The 18,841-nt window shown below is 33.4% G+C and overlaps 1 protein-coding gene across 1 annotated transcript in view; it reads right to left on the bottom strand.

Annotated features, from left to right (window-relative positions):
* LOC143909522 (ribosomal protein S6 kinase alpha-5-like) overlaps window positions 1-2,700 on the bottom strand; it is a 51,907-nt gene extending 49,207 nt beyond the window's left edge. Inside the window, exon 1 of the mRNA XM_077427533.1 lies at window positions 2,560-2,700. The gene's annotated coding sequence lies outside the window, so the exon portion shown is untranslated. The remainder of the gene's footprint in view (window positions 1-2,559) is intronic.
* Between the last annotated feature and the right edge of the window lie 16,141 nt (window positions 2,701-18,841).

Below are 18,841 nucleotides of genomic sequence, written 5' to 3'. Positions count from 1 at the left end.
ATCATCAAATAAGCGAGCGGATGATTTCGACAACACCAGTCGTGAAAAAGTGGTCGTTTTCCAATAAATACTGCGCTACGTGTATAATTCTTATCTCGTGTAAAACGGAAAAACGTGATACAATAAACAACGATCCTTGACCAATTTTACGTGAGCAAACTGTGTCATACACACATTTATGTAGGTAAGCACATATGTATGTAGGCGCCTATATTAAACATGAAAATCAGGTGCGAATCGCACCTACAAACAAACTAACGTCAAACAAGATTATACGCTACATAATAACATTTTATAAATAAATAAAAAAAGCGGCGTTGATTGCTAATGCGAAAATAAAAAGGGGACAAGTATGTACGTACATACATACATATTCGTATGTATGTATTATTATTATTGTGTATAAAAAAAACTCGAGACAAACAAGGATGTGGTATGGTGTGAACTTTTGATTATAAGCTGGTTGGTGATGAGGAAATTTGGAACGAAAAATGACTCCTATTATTAAAAAGAAACCCATCTATATACATAATATGTATGTAACCGCATTTACGTATGGTAAACCCGAGCGCGCCATCTTCTTTATCAAAGATGTGCGTGAAGCATAATATGTTGTAATCATGAGTCACACGACGATGATATAAAACTTGAAACTATGCAGTAAGAAGGTAGAGAGAATAAAAAAATAAGTTCTACCACTGTTTAATTGATTTGTAAAGAGGCGTCAGAAAGCCGCGTTTGGATAGCTAGCTGTCATCCAACACAGGAGTCCGATTTTTAATGATTAAACTACTCTTACTTCAATGTTAGCCAACCCCTGTATATCAGTAAAACATCAAAGCGATCTACATATGTAAAGAGTGGAAGCGGCTCATTATTTTGACAAAAAAGATACTTGTCGATGCCTCATATATGTTTGTAAATATATAGACTTATCTGGTGGCAGATGTCTGGCAAAACGTACATAGCACCTGAACAATTGGCCGAGAATACACTATGTAGTAGTCTGTTAACAGACTACTAGTGTCTGGAAAATGATTAAGGCAGACAATTTTGTAGAGAAGCAGATCAGACTTGAAAAGCAGACGTTTATACATATCTTGGTACCTCTCGGTTATACGGGCGCATCGAGCGAGTGTCACACACACACACACACACAAACACACTTATACTAGCTTTCTTCATGCAACCGATTTATACAAACAGGTAATGTAAATTTAAAATTAAAAAAAAAAATCCGATTTATACAAAAAATTAGATCTTTTAATCGAATGGAAAATAAGATGTGGTAGATTATAGGAAGTACTTTCGCAAAGTTTGGCACTGATTATTATACAAACGATGTGGATATACATACATAAACCTAATATATAATTTCGAAAGAGACTGTATGTATGTATGTATGTTTGTTTGTTTGGTTCGTAGAGTCCGTGACGTTCAATTTAATAACAAAAACAAATGGATATTAAAATAAATTTAAATAAAATAAAACTATTCAATTTTTTTTTTTAATATTTACATTTAAGCGGTTTATATTACAAATACCGAGCGAAGCCGGGTAAAAACACTAGCATTATATAAGTATGTAATACAAATTAGACATGCTTATTTATTAATGATGTCAAATTATGATGCGAGTTATTATCGATTGGATCGAAACGGTTCAAATGACACATGTTCAAATGAAAGCTTGCGTTATAATCGGCTCAAAACTGATAAGAATTAAATTGCACTATCAAAAGTTGCACTTTGACGAGCTGTCAAAAAAAAAAAAAAAAAAAAAAACACGGAAGAAAACACTATCGAAAAAGAAATCGACCGGAAACGATACACATTTGATTGTGAATCGTTGACATATTGAAAGGAAAATTCGCATACGAACTGCGCGACATTTTCATCGATCGTTACATAAATTTCGCACGAGACAATCGAAACCACACTCGGTCACAATTTCAAACAACCATAACTAAATACACACACACGTACACGAGTAAACAATTAAAAATGATTATAATATAAAGAACTGGCGTAGTTTTCGATTCGCTCGTATCCGCAACATGGCGGTGGCGCTGTTGGCGTTCCGTCTGCAGATTCCTTCGCTGGCGATCGGAAAAAAATCAAACCCTCACCACTCCGACGAGACTCACCGTCCGGCAAAACGGAAACCGACCGCCGGGCAAAGTTCGAACCGGAAGTGCGAACTGGGAAACGTCCAACTGTCACGCGCACATAACCTACAAATTGGCACACGAAAACACTGCAACGTCAAAACACAATTCAAATTCGAAAAACAAAAGAATCGATTCAAATAAATGTTCACGTTTGATTGATGTTTTGAAACGTCACAGAAAGCGCTGAGTAGGTGTGTGTGTGTGTGTGTGGTGAGTGGGGTGAGGTGGGGGGGTGTGTGTGGGTGTGTGCGATGCATCAGCTGTGCGCCGCGAAGAGATGACACATTTGACAGCGGAGGCTTTCGGGGTCGCCGTCGCTGCGGACTGCGATCCCGTTCGGGGGAGTGGGGTGGGGGTGGGTGGCGGAGCGCCTTTGGGGCCCACTGACAGTGATGTGCAGGCGTCGACGCGAATCGAGAGCGTTGAAGGAGCGCGACACGTCAGCCGAGGACGAGACTCGCGCAGCTACTGGCGCTGGCACTGGCACTGGCAGTGGCGACGGCGATGGCGACTGCCCAACTTGAACGGGGGGCGACCCCTCCCGCCCCGCCTCTCCTCGCTCTTTCCTCCCCTCCCCCTCGAGACCAGCCAGGTCAGTTCAATTGTACCGACCGATATTGAGACATTTTTACAATGCGCGGTTGCCGTATTTGCATACGTTTTTTCTTCGTATCGAAAAGCGATAATGATGACACTGCACCGTAGGGTAATCATCGCTAGCCTTCCGTCCCGGCAGAGGACTGATTCGAACGACGGAAAATGGAAAATGCAATTCATTTTTCCATGTTTCATGCGCCGTAAATGAAAATTTTCATTTTCAACTGACCGTTAATCCTCTCTAGCATTCTTTGTTTTTAATTTTTAACTAGTGTTGTACCCGATGGAATATCATCGCATGGGTGTTGTTGGCATATTAAGTTATTAAATAATAAAAAAAATTAAAACAAATGTGTCAAATTGTTTTCAAATATATTTATACGAGTGGTTTTACACGGCTTCGCTCGGTATTTGTAATATAAACCGCTCAAACGTGGCTAATCTAATAGTAAACATATTATTAAATGTATTTGAATAGTTTTATTTTATTTAAATTTGTTTGAATATTCTTTTGTTTTTTTTACTAAATTTAACGTCACGGATTCTACCAACTAAACCTTGCATTAAACCTTACATACATACAAAATATCTTTCGAAATTATATATTAGACTAGCTGAACACCGGCATGCGTTGCAATGCCATAATAACGCATGCAATTTCCGTTATCGTTCCCGTTCCCGTTCCCGTTCCCGTTCTCGTTCCCGTTCCCATTTGTCGGAAAAGCGCAGGTAGCGAAGACATTTGAAATTATTGCGTTGCAATGACACTCATTCTCGTTTTGCCCGTTTCCGTTCCCGTTTTTTCCCATTTTTTTTCACAGTTATCTTCCCGGACATGCACACAACAAATCCTGAAAGTTTCATCGTAATCGGTTCAGTGGTTTAGCAGCCTATTCGAGACACACACACAGAGACATTCATTTTTATATATATAGATTTAATTGTAATATGAAAAATATACGGGAGACAACCTACCTACCTACATATAAACAATAGAAAACACCAATAGACAAATTAGTTAATTAAATAAATTTTCAATGATGCTCAATTTTCAATAGCGCTAAATGCTTTTCAATGGCGCTAAATGCTCAGCTAAATGCTAAATGCTAAATGCGCTGCCTATAATTTATCATAAATTTTGAATTAGTTTAATTATTTTATGTTTACTACAGCTACATAATTCATTTCAATTGACTAAACATTTTTCATATACTCCTAGTACCAAACCGATAAGACACGGAGAGTCCGGAGAGTATAGACACGGAGAGTCTATTTAACCCTTTCAATGCTGAACAACGCCGATCGGCGTTTCGCGGACAAGTCCATGGGCCTAAAGAACGCCTATTTATGTTTTAAATTTTGCATGTATAACTAAAAATACTACCTGCTAAGTATTTTCGGGTAGCATTAAAAAAATTGATTGAACATGACGCGTTTACACCAGAATTTCTGAATTTATAACAATAGCAGAATTACCCGATGGAAATCTCGAAAAAAATTTGCCTGCGTCGCATCTTTTTAAGATATAAGATAAAATAAAATAAAATTTATGTTTTTTCTTTCATAATTATTTAACACGTCAAAAAATAGGAACATTTTATTTTCGAATTACTAAAATAAACTCCACTCTGCAAAAAAGGCGCAAAATTATTTTCCCCAGGGCTCGAGTTTGCTCTTGAAGGATCTGATCGTCTCCTCGGCTTTCCCCGTTTTACTACAATTTGAAACCAAAGAAAAGTTTTTTTCAGTGATCGACAACCTACATATATATGTATATATAACCCACTGGTTTAAAAATAACCTTGTGGCAAGATTTTCACTGACCCAGACTGTTGCAAACTTACTCAAATACTATTATATAAATCAGATTCAAATTTAAAAATCGACGTAGCCTGTATTATCGCTGCTTATGGCAAATTGTGAAAAACAAATGAATACCTACATATTTAAAAAAAAAAACAATAAATGCACATATCATATATGGAAATATTTAAACCGGATGATATGGTTGAATTTAGTTTTATTCTTTTCTCTAAACCACGTATTTTATATTCGTTTAGTATCGTATTGAATTTACTCGATCAGCCTAAAAATTTTTGACCATTAATTAGCTTAGACCGAGACAGCCCAAATAATAAGAGGTAATAAATGTTAAAGGAAGAATCAACTTATGTAATCAAATCAAAAACAATACACGTCTATGTATATAAACTGCATGGTATAGATTATAGAATATTCTTAGTAAACGTATCTTGTACTGAACATATATTCAAATTTTAGCCTTACTAAGCCTTAGCGTGTATATTTTTATGGTTTCTATTATAGATAATTATATATATATATATATATATATATATATATATATATATATATATATATATATATATATATATATATATATATATATATATATATATATATATATATATATATATATATATATATATATATATATATATATATATGATGAGTGTCAAGACGAATTTTAATATCCGAAGCTACCTTGCGGGTCAATGATCAGTACAATTATTTACTTTGCAAAAATTTCATTTTCGGTAAATATTCGAAAGTTTCGAAAAAAATTCCTTCCCTTTTAAATTACCTTAACAAAAAAAAAATTGTCTCCAAGATTAATTAAATCCCTCCCTCAATTTCCGCCTTGACTATTCCAATTTTGAGGGAAGTAAAAATTAAAATAAAAATCTGCTAATTGCTGTCACTTCGTGTCTCCTAAATATCTGATTTTCTTTTTATTACAAGCAAATAAGAACCTCGATAATATTATTACTACAAAATATCATACAATGAAATTATGAAGGTCAAAATTACTTGTTTGTGTGTATTTTCATTGATTCCATACTGGGAGAAGTAACAACATAAAAATGTTTTAAAAACAATATGCCTCATATAAAATACAGTATGAATTCTTCAATATATGTACATAATTCTATGATCATACATAGTTGTAATTGTTGTCAATATAATTTGTGAAATTTATGAGAAGTTGCAAGATAAAATGGTTATAGGTGCGTACATGTCGAACGAAATACAAATTTTTACAAAAATAAACGATGACTTATTTTAGAAAGATACACATACAAATAATACAACAGGTATACGAAATGATAAACCAGTAACAGTACAAAATGAAACAAAGTAATTGTTTCCGTTGTAATAGGGTCACCATGCACTACGTGTACAAATACATACATACATATCTATATTCCTTTGGGCCTTAACAATTACTTATTCATTGATTTTTGTGATAAAAAAGCTGTCACTTTTTCCTCGTAGGATTTGGAATGGTTAATAGAAAAATATTATATTAATAAATGTTATAAAATACATATTACTAGTGTTTTTACCCGGCTTCGCTCCGCATTTGTAATATAAACCGCTTAAACATGGCCAATCTAATAGTAAACATTTTATTACATTTATTTGAATAGCTTTATTTTATTTGAATTCATTTGTTCGATGATGTCAAGGATTTACGAACCAACATTACATATTTTCTAACATACTTACAAAGTCTCTTTCGAAATTATATATTAGATATTAATGTTATAAAATATTATATTATATTAAAATGGTTAATATAAAATATTGTTTTTTTTATTACTAGTATTGACTTCGATAGATAGAGAAAAACATAGAATAAGCTTGTAAAAATTGCAGTCGCCAAGGAAAATATTATTTTTTAGGCTAGAAACTTTCAAATCAACTGATTTTAGTATGATGTAAAACGTTTTGATTTACATTATTTTTAAGTATTATATTATATTGAATAGCCTTGATTATAAATACTTTTAATTTCATAATTTTATAGTAAGTGTACTGATTTTCCTTTCATTATTTACATTTTTACCAGACAAATATGTATTTTAAAAAATACACTAAACAGACTTTAAATGTATCCGATACATTAGAACTGTAGTGACCAATAATTTTAAATAATAAAGATTGTAAATAGGTTTTTGAGCTCTTTTTCCTATTATGCTGTAGATTAACATTAGAATAATATAATACTATGATTACTAACCAAATTAAATTAAATTGTAAAATAGAAAATGATCAGTAGATCAGTAGCTATTAAAATATATATAAGATGTATTGTGAACATAATTTCTTAATAATAAAAAGCATTTAAAAAAAATCAAAATAATTTTAAATCTAATATATAATTTCGAAAGAGACTTTGTAATGTTTATTTGGTTCGTAGAATCCGTTACCTCATCGAACAAATCAAAGTTTCTATGCCGACGATATTGATATCGTTGAATATTATATTTTTTTGATTCAAATAAATTTAATAAAAAAACAAATGAATGTTTACTATTAGATTAGCCATTAGTTTAAGCGGTTTATATTACAAACACTGAGCGAAGCCCGGTAAAACCACTAGTATCTTATATGTATATTGAAAACATTTTTGTAAACTTTTTTGGTGGGAAAAAGTACGCCTTCATAAGATAAAAACGGTGTATATATGCATGTTTTTGAAAGTTTTTTAATCAAGTATGAAGAAAAATATAATGCCTTAACTAAAAGATTAGTAATCTTTGTCATCGCCTTACGTTTTTATAATAAAATCATCCGAATGTCAATAATAATAACAAGCAAACGTTTTACTATTTCAGTGAACCTAGATTATCACTGTCACCGCTTAAATGTTATGAAGAAATTGTATGCATTAGCATAAACTTTTAAGTTTAGATTGAAAAGCGATAAGCCGAAACGACAACGACAACTTGAAATGTGTACCTTTCGGTAATATGGCGATGCAAAAATATAATATTTGACTCAGGTAAGAAGTTATGAAATTTGAATCTTTGAAGGTAAGGTACAACTAAACAGGTAAGAAGTACAATTCATTCTACATTCGACGCACTTTGAACCGAACAAGTACGTATGTACATACATAAAGTGCATGAAGCATGAAATATATTATTTACTATAAATATAATACGTAATTTCAATACAATTGTTCTATTGACGCAATTCATATATCTCGGCATCGTTAAGGTGCTAGTGGTAGATACGCAAAAATAAACATTCTGAAAACAAATTGAAAATACAGGACGTTGCAAGTGGACGAACGTCAGTCAGATAGCAGTCGGTATGTTAGCGGCCATATTGGTCGATCAGCTGTGTTTGTTATGAGCGAGCGAGATATAGCTAGCGTCGTATGACGTTGTCTCTCTCATCGCTGTTTTGAAGGTATCGCGAGTCGCGAGTGAGCAGTGAAAACTCGCGCTGAAACCACAATGTGTGCGAAAAGCACACTTATTATTCACGAAAGTCACTACCGTTTATCGACGAAAACGAATGCGCCTAAAAGATCAAAGTTGCTTGCAAACGTTCGTTTCGATTCAGTCGACAGAAAAACGGAACTCAAGATTGATCACGTACGACCATGCATGCATGCGTCGAAACAACGTTGACATTTCTATAAAATAAGATGGCGGAACTATCTAAGAGCAATTTTTAGCAAATTGTAAACACTTGATTGTTTTAGCAGTGAACTCGATCGTGAAAATAATAATTAATAAAAACATAATAACTGAAAGAATTTATTCAATTTTTCATTTCATTGAAATGTCTGTAATGTTTTATATAATACTAGCTGAACCCTGCATGCGTTGCAATGCCACAATAACGCATGCAATTCCCGTTCCCATTCTCGTTCCCGTTCCCTTTCCCGTTCTCGTTCCCGTTCCCGTTCCCGTTCCCATTTTTCGGAACAACGCAGGCAGCGAACACTCTGGTCGCGACGCGAAAACATTTAAAAATAATAGCGAATGACACTCATTCCCGTTTTCCCGTTTCCGTTCCCGTTCTTTCCCGTATTTTTTTCTCAGTAATCTTCCCGGACATGCATACAACAAATCCTGAAAGTTCCATCGTAATCGCTTCAGTGGCTTAGGAGCCTATTCGAGACACACATACACAGATATTCATTTTTATTTATAAGTAGTTGAACCCCGGCATGCGTTGCAATTCCATAATAACGCATGCAATTTCCGTTCCCGTTCCCGTTCTCGTTCCCATTCCCGTTCCCGTTCCCGTTCCCAGTTGTCGGAAAAACGCAGGTAGCGAACACATTTGAAATTATTACGTTGCAATGACACTCATTCCCGTTTTTTCCCGTTTTTTTCTTACAGTAATCTTCCCGGACATGCATACAACAAATCCTGAAAGTTCCATCGTAATCGCTTCAGTGGCTTAGGAGCCTATTCGAGACACACACACAGACATTCATTTATATATATATATATATATATATATATATATATATATATATATATATATATATATATATATATATATATATATACATATATATAGATATGTATTTATATGCGGTTTAATATCGCTACAATGAAATTCGAAGAATGTATTAATTGTAAAATTAGAAATTGCTGTTATGTAATTTTATCCAAGAATGGAAAAAAAAGTGTTTCTGGAAAAAATGTGTAAATTATATAATGGTTGCTAGACCAATTACTATTAGAATAAAATTAAGATTTAATGTGAATACACGTTATGTTGAGAAGTTGAAGCTTACGTACATATATCTCATATATGAAAATGAAGCTTTCATAGATCTCATAGAAGAAAATGAAGCTTTCATAGATTATTCGACTCAGTAGGAATATACTAGCTAACCCAAACTAGCATTCCCAAACAAAATATCAACATATGAAAGAAAAGTGCAAAGCAATCTCTCTTTTTGATGACATCCCACAGGGAAATTGGCAACTTCCCGTTGACACAATTTGCTTTGGTTTCTTATTACTGTAGAGAGAGACAGAAAGAAAAAGAGAGAAAGATTTCGCATAAAGTAACTAGAATTATGGAAAACATAAAAAATATTAATTCAAATTACAAACTTATATTGTCTTTGCATGTATGCATGTAAAAGGTGCACTATTCTAATGATAATCAAATTGAATTTTAATATACCTACATATATAGTTATACATTTTTATATGTCCAAGTGCAAATATAAGTACATTAAAATGGCGTCAAATACATTAATCGATACGATTAATAATACATTATATAAAAACAAAAATAATCGTAGTAACTCAAGAAATAGTGTATGTATGTATGTACATGGCGTTTTACGGTCTAATTAATTCGTTAATTCTATTTTATACAAAGGCATAATTTGTCGACAATGTCGTTACGAAATGTTGTCGATTTTTCCAGTGAAAATGAATTGAATTGAAATTTCGTAATAGAAAAAATCAAACAGTGGATGAAAACGTTTGGTGATGTAATTTTATCCCGTATGTTTTCGAAAACGATACTCGGTAGGAAATAATTTTTTTCCATAGCAGCGTACCCTAAAATAGACGGCATCATATTATATGTATGCATATATAATATTCATGTGAAAATTACCGAGATATGTTTTTTTGAAGAGCTGCGTACATACATATGTACGTGTGATACCCAGAACTCAGCAATAATACTATCGATCTGATGGTGGCATTTCTTGGAAATGTAAAAGCGATAATATAAAGTTTATAGCAAATATGAAATAGGACATAAGCCTTAGTCAATATATGTATTATATATAAAACTTATTATAAATTCGTCGATGAATATTCACGTTATCTATGGTAATGAAATTGAAAGAGGATCGTTTAACCTTTCTACACGAGCTTACATATTGATCGTACTCGTTTGGCATAATTTTGAATATTTTAATTTGATGTAAACCAAACGCTTTATTTTTTACTAGGTACATGATTATCAAGATGTGTATGAGAATTAGCATCTGAAAACCTTGGACGTATAATAATAACAATAAACATTTATTTCAAACGATAAAGAGCCTTGTACAATTTCTTCCGACCATATATATGTACATACATAGGTAAATATAAGCAGTGGCGGACTGGCCATACAAGCGTACATGCCCGATGGCATGTGGGCCCCACTATCCGTTAGAAAATATGGGCCCTCAGTAAAATTAAATAACTTTTTAACTATTTCACGTGTGTAAAAATTTATAGGATATTGCACTTTGGGACCTAGAGTTTGGGTATTTCAACAAAACAAATTTCTTACGATATACACAAACAACTAATACCTGCTTTAACAGCCCAAGGATCGGTTAACTTTTTTTATTAGGCTCGAAATGTAAGTTTCAACATTTGCGTGGGCCCTTTTACCGGGCCCATTTCCAACCTCAAGGTTATGTAATATTTCCAACCTATGTAACAACTACCTAATGAAATAAAAATGGGAATAAACAAATTTCCGTGAATAATATAAACTGAACTGCTTAAAACAATTTTGATAGGACGATTCATCATCAACCAGCGATTTAAATTTACTTCATACATACTTTCAAAATAATATTTGATTATACTTCGACGATATAGTAAGATTTAAATACACAATTTTAAACAGTTTCCGAATATAAAATCTATTCCTAATCTAGACACATCCATGTATATAGAAACATAGGATAGGGGCCCCTCCCCAAAATTTCGATTTTCGATTAACATTAATTGAAAATATTATGCATTTTTTTCAGGGACGTAATTTGGGGGGAGGCATATGGGGGCACTCGCCCCCCTAAATTAAGGAATAGTGTGAATATTATGAATTCAATTATTAATGAGATACTATGGATCTACGTTTATTTCTTAGAAAATAAAATTCAAAACAAGTATATTTTGGTTTTTAAGTGCGCCTTGGAATAAGTGCGCCTAAATTAAGGAATAGGCGAATTTAGAAAATATTATGAATTTAATGATTAATGAGATACTATGGATCTATGAATGCTGCGTTTATTTCTTATATTATGTTACTTTTGTGTAACTAATAAAATAATCGCTGCTATGTGCTTTGAAAAAAAAAAGATTTTATTATTTTGAAGCAAATATATTTTGGTTTTTAAGTGGTATGCCTTGGGTAACATTCTTGGAAATTGTTCGTCCCATTGAGCGAATCGTTAGAAAGTTCGCCTTTACTTTATTGTGATACATTTTGATGGTCGACTTTTGTTAACCATTTTGCGACCATGTGAAAATTTTTGGAAAAAAATTTTCGCCTGCGGCGCTTTTTTGGCTTTTTACATAAGATATTTTTTCAAAAATAAGCTTATTTTTTTCATATTGTATATTTTCCATTTTTATTCCGATATAAAAAAGATTTTTTGAAAAAAAATTCAATTTGACCAATCTTTGCCTGCCCCCCCCCCCCAAGAAAAAGCTGAAATGACGTCCCTGATTGTTTTCTACCGAAAGTAAAAGCCGCTTTTATGGCGCATTCTTTTATGATGCATTCTATTTACCTAGGACAAGGATTAAAACGAAATATACAATGTAATTTATGGATCTATTTTGCTTTTGCCATTTTTCTTGTACCTAAATTTGTTTATTCCCATTTTTGAAAATTTTATTTATTTTTTGCCCTTGATTTTTAGCGGGATGGAAAGAAGAAAATTTTGTTATATGGGGGGGGGGGACAATTTTTTTTAACCCTGGGTGGGGCCCCCTTTGACTCCTGGCATGCACTGATTTCAGTCCCAGTCCGCCACTGAATATAAGTTATTATATAATATTAATAACAAATATTAAAGCATTCGTGAATGAAGTTGGGTAACTGCGACAGCAAAAGGTCGATTGATCGAAGTATGAACTCAATGACTGTTTTAAAATAAATTGTCACTTGTCACAAAAAAGGTCTATAAATGAAACTAGTGACCGTCACCGCATCGAAAGGTCGAAAAATCGAAAATGTTCGTTTACCATGAATACATATGAAAAGCGGGTAGTAGATATATGTATATACTGAACCTCGGATTCACAACACGTGTATCTTATGCGTGCGCACTGCTCGCACTTACACTAAGCGAAATCTACCCGAAGTCCCGACATACCTACCCTGTATACGTTCTGTTCCGAATGATACTTTTGTTCCGAATTTTTCCTTATTAAATTATTAAAAACTCGCCAGAAAGATCCAACTCAATTTTAATAATTACCATTTTAATAATTGCATCTGTGCACATCGAAAGGTTACTCGTCATCTGATGTGCAATTTTTCATTCATGAAGTCGAGAATTGCGTTTAAAGCAGCCATCCAGTTAACCCATTTGAACCCACGCGGTCAGTTATGAACTTACACGATGTATGCCAGCGCGGTCATTCACGGCATTTTACAATTTTGCGTCGTAAAATAAAGGGATCACTCAGGCCGGCCGTAAAACCTTTCGTTACGCTTGGTTAGATGTTGGTGATGAATTTTAAGAAAGTCACACGAAATTAAATCAGTTCCTTTTGGAGTTTTGAGGGAATAACATCGAGCGCTTTTCGACTTGAAGATATGTCGAAGAGAAAACATACGTAAGTTTTTTATTTTTACATATTTTTTATTTATCTTTATGTTTCTTATACAGTAGGACTTATTGTATAATATGCATAAGAGAAATTGCGTTTATATATCTCATATTCCTGAAAAAAAAAAATCAAAAGTCGACGGAGTCGGGATAATGACACATATTTTTTTCCAGAGAATGCAATTTTACTACTGCAGAGATACGGGAAGAAATTGATAATTGGGACGAGTCTCAACTTCCGGATTCCACATACATACATATTACCGCCCCTGGAAACTGATATTCGGTTAAAGAAAAAAGTAGGGTGGAAATCAATCAACCATTTAGTATAAATATGTATAATAAATATATGGGTGGGGTTGATCAAATGGATAACCATATTTCTAACTATAACATAAGTATTAGAGGGAAAAAATGGTACATGTCTATTCTGTTTTGGAACATCGATGTAGCTGTGAATAACGCTTGGATTCTAAGCAAAAGTTTTGGTTGTAAATTTTATAAATTAGGATTTATCAGACAGGTAACAGAGACGTTGTGCAAGTGTTATGGTCAAAAACGAAAACAATTGGTCCCATTCAGACCCGGCAAAGTTAATCAAAATCAAAAGGAAGTTGGAAGACATTTGATATTGGTCAAACAGAAAAGGAGAAATTGTGGACACTGTAAAAATAAAACGTTTTCCGCTTGTGATAACTGTGAAATTCCATTGCATGACAAATGTTTTGTACCGTATCATAATAATTAATTATTTTGTCTTCATGTATTTTGTTTTTACGACTTTTGAACCCAAAATCTCGTTTATGACATTTCTTCTATTAAAAGGGTGCACCCTTTTTTTTGTTGACGATGTGTATATGTCACAATATATGTACCTACGTGTGTTATGTTATGCGATTTGAAAATATCATTTTATCGAAGAGATGTGTGTTTGTTATTTTTAAAATGAATTTTATAAATTTCTTAACAATAAAATTACAAATAACCAGTGAGAAAGTATTATAACTGATTATGTGACTCCATTGTGATTTTTGTTTTATTTTAAAAAACATGTTTCATTAGCCCCAAAGGTCGTTCACGACACCACCTTGAAAAAAATTAAAAATGTTGAAAAATCAATTAATTATCCATCCCTATCCTATAAAAAATATTTCCCATGAAATAACTCAAAGATTTTGGAAAATAAACGAAAAAATAGTCCTGGGCACATGGGACATGTGTTTTCACGCGAGCTCTGGGTTCAAATGGGTTAATCTGTGGATCAATCTGTCTGGCGCGTTTCGATCGTTTGCACCAAACCCATATCAGTGGCGTGCGGTAAAATTCTCTCTCCCCCCCACCCGTCACAGCCTCACTTAATTTGCACGAGCAGGATACAATAGGAACAGGCTTTTCCTCCCGTATCCTGCTCGCGCACATTTAGCAAGGCTGTAAGGTTGAAAAATCAAAAATGTTCGTTTACCATGAATATATATGAAAAGCGGGTAGTATATATATCATTGCCGTGCTTTAAAACTCTCTCTCCCCCCGTCGTACAGCCTCACTTCATTTGCGCGAGCAGGATACAAGAGGAACAGGCTTTTCCTCCCGTATCCTGCTCGCGCACATTAAGCAAGACTGAACGACAAAAAGAGAGATATTTTAACCGCATGCAACTGATATATATTATATATACATAGTACCGTTTACCGTGCATACATTCTTTTTAATCTTTCGACTTAAGATCTTTCGATTTTCGATATTTGCTTTTTCGATCTTTCGATGCCGTGATGTAGACCCAAATGAAACATATGAAAGAAAAAACATCAAAATATAAATAAAAAAACAAAAAAAATCAGTTAACTCGGCAGTTTCCTTTTGGTCAAAGAGTTGATTAGAACCAGGGCTCGGAATGGAAATTTTCACGAGTGGGAGCCCTGAATAATTTTCAAAACATGATTGAGATTATTTTACTGTAACGATTATAATATGCATACATATGAGGAAAAAGAATAAGATTGTGCCCCTAAGTAATTTAAATTTTTATTTTCAATAATTATTTCTTAATCTAAAATAAAGTGTTATCCTTATTCAATGTGTTCAATCAAAAAATAACATGCTTCGCAGGCGAAAAGTTTTTTCGGATGTTTGAGAAACCCTGATGTATGAGTTTAATGGGCCATTGTTCGAAGAAGAGTATCTTCATATGTATGTACATACATATATTATGTACATATATTCATAATAGATTGACATCTTTGTGAGCGACGAGTCAGGGTTTCTTAAATTAATCATTACTGATTTATTTGATACGTTCGCTAAATTCAAATTTTCTCATCAGACGGATATAAGAGTGAACAATTTTTAAATTTACGAAAGGGTACGGAAATATTGGATTTCTCACGAGAGGGAGCACTACGTTTCTGGATTTCACGAAAGGGAGCGGCGTTCCTATGCTTTCCCGTCCATTTCGACCCCTGATTAGAACATCTTATGCGGTGAGGGTTTATCATGCATTTAAAATAAGCGCGTACTTGGGGCCCCCGAATCTTGGGGGGCCCGAAATGGTCCTTTGCTACTAAAATTTACAACTTAGAAATTATTATCACTGTCCACAATACGTTCGCAAGCTAAGAATAAATTAAATAAATACCTATTTTAAAATAGTACCTATTTTATTCCAAAAGCTGCTAGTGTTTCAATTACATATAGTAAATAAATAAAAGAAATATGGTTTTGTAAAATCCCAAAGAAAAACCATATACTGAAAAGCATGGAAAAAACAATGATAGCATTTTTTTTTACTGAAGTGGGGCCTCAAATTTCAAATGCAGTTGTGGCCCCCCATTTACTTGATCCGCTACTGATATTATACCAAATTGACACTATACGAGTGCACTCAGACTGGGTCGTAACGTGGCAGCGTCTGAGAAACATGAGACGAAATTCGCGGACTCGGTCCGAGTGCACGCGTTTTGTGTCAACCCTGTATTAGCTGTGTATTTTTCGTCTTACTGCTGAATTAACTGAAATGAGGCATAGTTCAAAGATTTTGTTTGTAGCCCATATCTGGATTTAGATAGACCTCTATTAGATAATGTTATTTGGGTTCCGCCCAGTATTATGTTTCATCATTATCTTTCAAATTTTAACAATTGAGATAAATAACATCTACAAAAGTAAACACAGTGCTATAGTCAAAGCAACATATGCTACATACTACATAGATAGTAGATACATATGACCACAATAGCGGATTCGACAAACGGAAATAGTGGTCTGCAACTGAAATATGGGGTTGGTTTATTATCTATTAAATTCAGATCTTTTTAAGTTGATCTGTCTTTATTTGAGCTTATTCACCATACTTTTAGGTGACTACTTTATTTTATTATAAAAGGAAAAATAAACAGTCTTAGATCAAAACAGACAAATAATATATTAAATTTCAAAATACCAATTATATGTAGGTTTCCGCTGGTAGATCCATTAAACGCGTTTTTCTCGAAACTACTTTTTTCGAGACGGTTGACATGATATCTCAAGTTCTACTGAACCAATTTACTTGAAGTTTGGTGTGAGCCTTTTCTATACATTCCTCTATCGCATGAACTAGAACTATGACAAAATTTCAATTTTTATTATTCTTAAAAAATTCGGAAAAGTCAAAAAAAACTAGTAAAAAAAGACTTTTCATTTCAGACAGCCGCTATTTCGCGAAAAAATTTTTGTTTGACTTTTCCGTAGTTCATGCCATAGCAGCATTTGTTTGGATTAAGAATTAATTTGCTTTGTTGATTTTGGATTACTAGGAGGATTGGAATCGTGTCAACCAGGGCGCACCATTTTTTTGAGACCCCTCACTTCATCAGCCTGTAACTTTTTGAATTTTGAATTTTTTCCTTTGATTTTTTTTTCTATGTATTCTTCAAACATTAATAAATATTTGGTAAAATAATGGCTACTAAAAATATTTTTTGTTTTTTTTATTGCACCTGAAAAAATACCTAAAATTCATGCCTCTAGACTAGAATACCCCCTTAACATCCATTACAACAGCCAATTAACTGTAGAAAGTTAGCAATGCATCTGGTATTATTTTGGTGACGCGAACTATGTACTAGGGAGTGAATATTCAAACTTCAATTGCTTGAAAGACAAACGCGAAAACGGCTGTTTGGGCACGTCGGATCAAGACAAGTAAACAGAAAAATCATTAATGTTGTCATTTTCACAGATCAGTACAGAAAGAATGATATTTTCAAGGTAGAACCTAGTCGTAAAATGACCTTGGAATCAGGTACGACAGGCTCGGTACGTCAATGAGGTAGGTCAATGTCTAAACGAGATGCAAAGTTCACTATTTTAATTCGAACTGACAGTTCAACCGATAAACTTAAATGCCCAATCTTCACGTTATTGACAAATATTGCCAAGGGTGTGGAAACAGCACATTGCTACATCCACACCCCGTAGAAAAATCATATTTGGGCATAAAAATCTAGATCGTGTATTTATTTCACCACATAAGAAATATGAAAAAAGGAGGGTCAACAAAATAAGACTTTCAAGCTTCGATTTTCAGTTGAAACAGAACTAAATAAATAGTAGTGCGCTTCTTAGAAACGACTCGAAGTGTGTTGCAATACTCGGATACCTTATTATTCGACAACAGTCTGATGTAAACAAATTATCTGTACGACCGTATGCGATCGTACATTAAACAAATCGACTAGGAGTCGCACTTACTCGATATAATAGGATAATTTACAGAAGAACAGATGTTGGAAGTTGTGCAATAGGCAGCTAACTCTAGCTATCCACAATTCATGATCTCGATTGTGGAATTACCTGCCGAAACATGGGAACTGGGTCGCGTCGATCTGCGTTTGCACTCGTTTTTCCATTGTTGAACTACCGTTTGCGGTTTTTCTGCCCAGATATATGTATGTACATATTTGTAGCTTAAATAGGAAAGTTCCATTTTCAATCTGAAGCATCATTATATAATAATGCGTATAGTTCTCAATATTTATAAGTCAATCGATTTGATACAAATCCCAAAGCCGAATTCTGTTTAGAAAAGGTATATAGGTTTTTCATTCCAAATTGACCCTTTTTCATTTCAAATTAAACCTTTTTCATTTCAAATTGACATTGAAAAGGGGTCAATTTGGAATGAAAAGCCTGTATATGCATATGTCAAAAGGTCTGAATTTTCCTGACCTGTGGGTTAAAATCTATGAACAGTTGATTTTAAATTAAATGCAAAGAAACTTTTTATCAAAATTGAATCGAAGCAAAAAATATATCAATTTCATATCTATGAATGTATTTACATGTGTATATTTTACATCCATACACTGTATCGTGTCATTACAAGTGTATTGATAAGATATATCCCAACCTTTTATAATATTACAGCAGTAACAGATTACTCATTTTTGTATTGAGTAGTCCGCATAAACACAAGTAGACATGTAGGTATATGTATTTAGGCTATCTAATTAATTTCCACTAATGAAATGATATTAAATAATTTATAGAAATCTGGTTGAGGAACTTGAAACCATCAAATTGGTATGTGCCCCAGGAGAAGAGAACAAACTTCCAGATATATTTGCATGCAATGAAAATATATCTGAAAGTCTCACTCGGTCTTTCGTACCTTTTTTGTACCTCAAAAATTTCTACATTATTGCTATGTAGTGATTAAAATTGAATTAAGAAG

This window comes from Arctopsyche grandis, chromosome 3 (assembly GCF_051622035.1).
Source record: "Arctopsyche grandis isolate Sample6627 chromosome 3, ASM5162203v2, whole genome shotgun sequence".
NCBI lineage: Eukaryota > Metazoa > Arthropoda > Insecta > Trichoptera > Hydropsychidae > Arctopsyche > Arctopsyche grandis.
The sequence above is the reverse complement of the archived record's forward strand: the minus strand, read 5'-3'. Positions and strand labels throughout refer to the sequence as shown.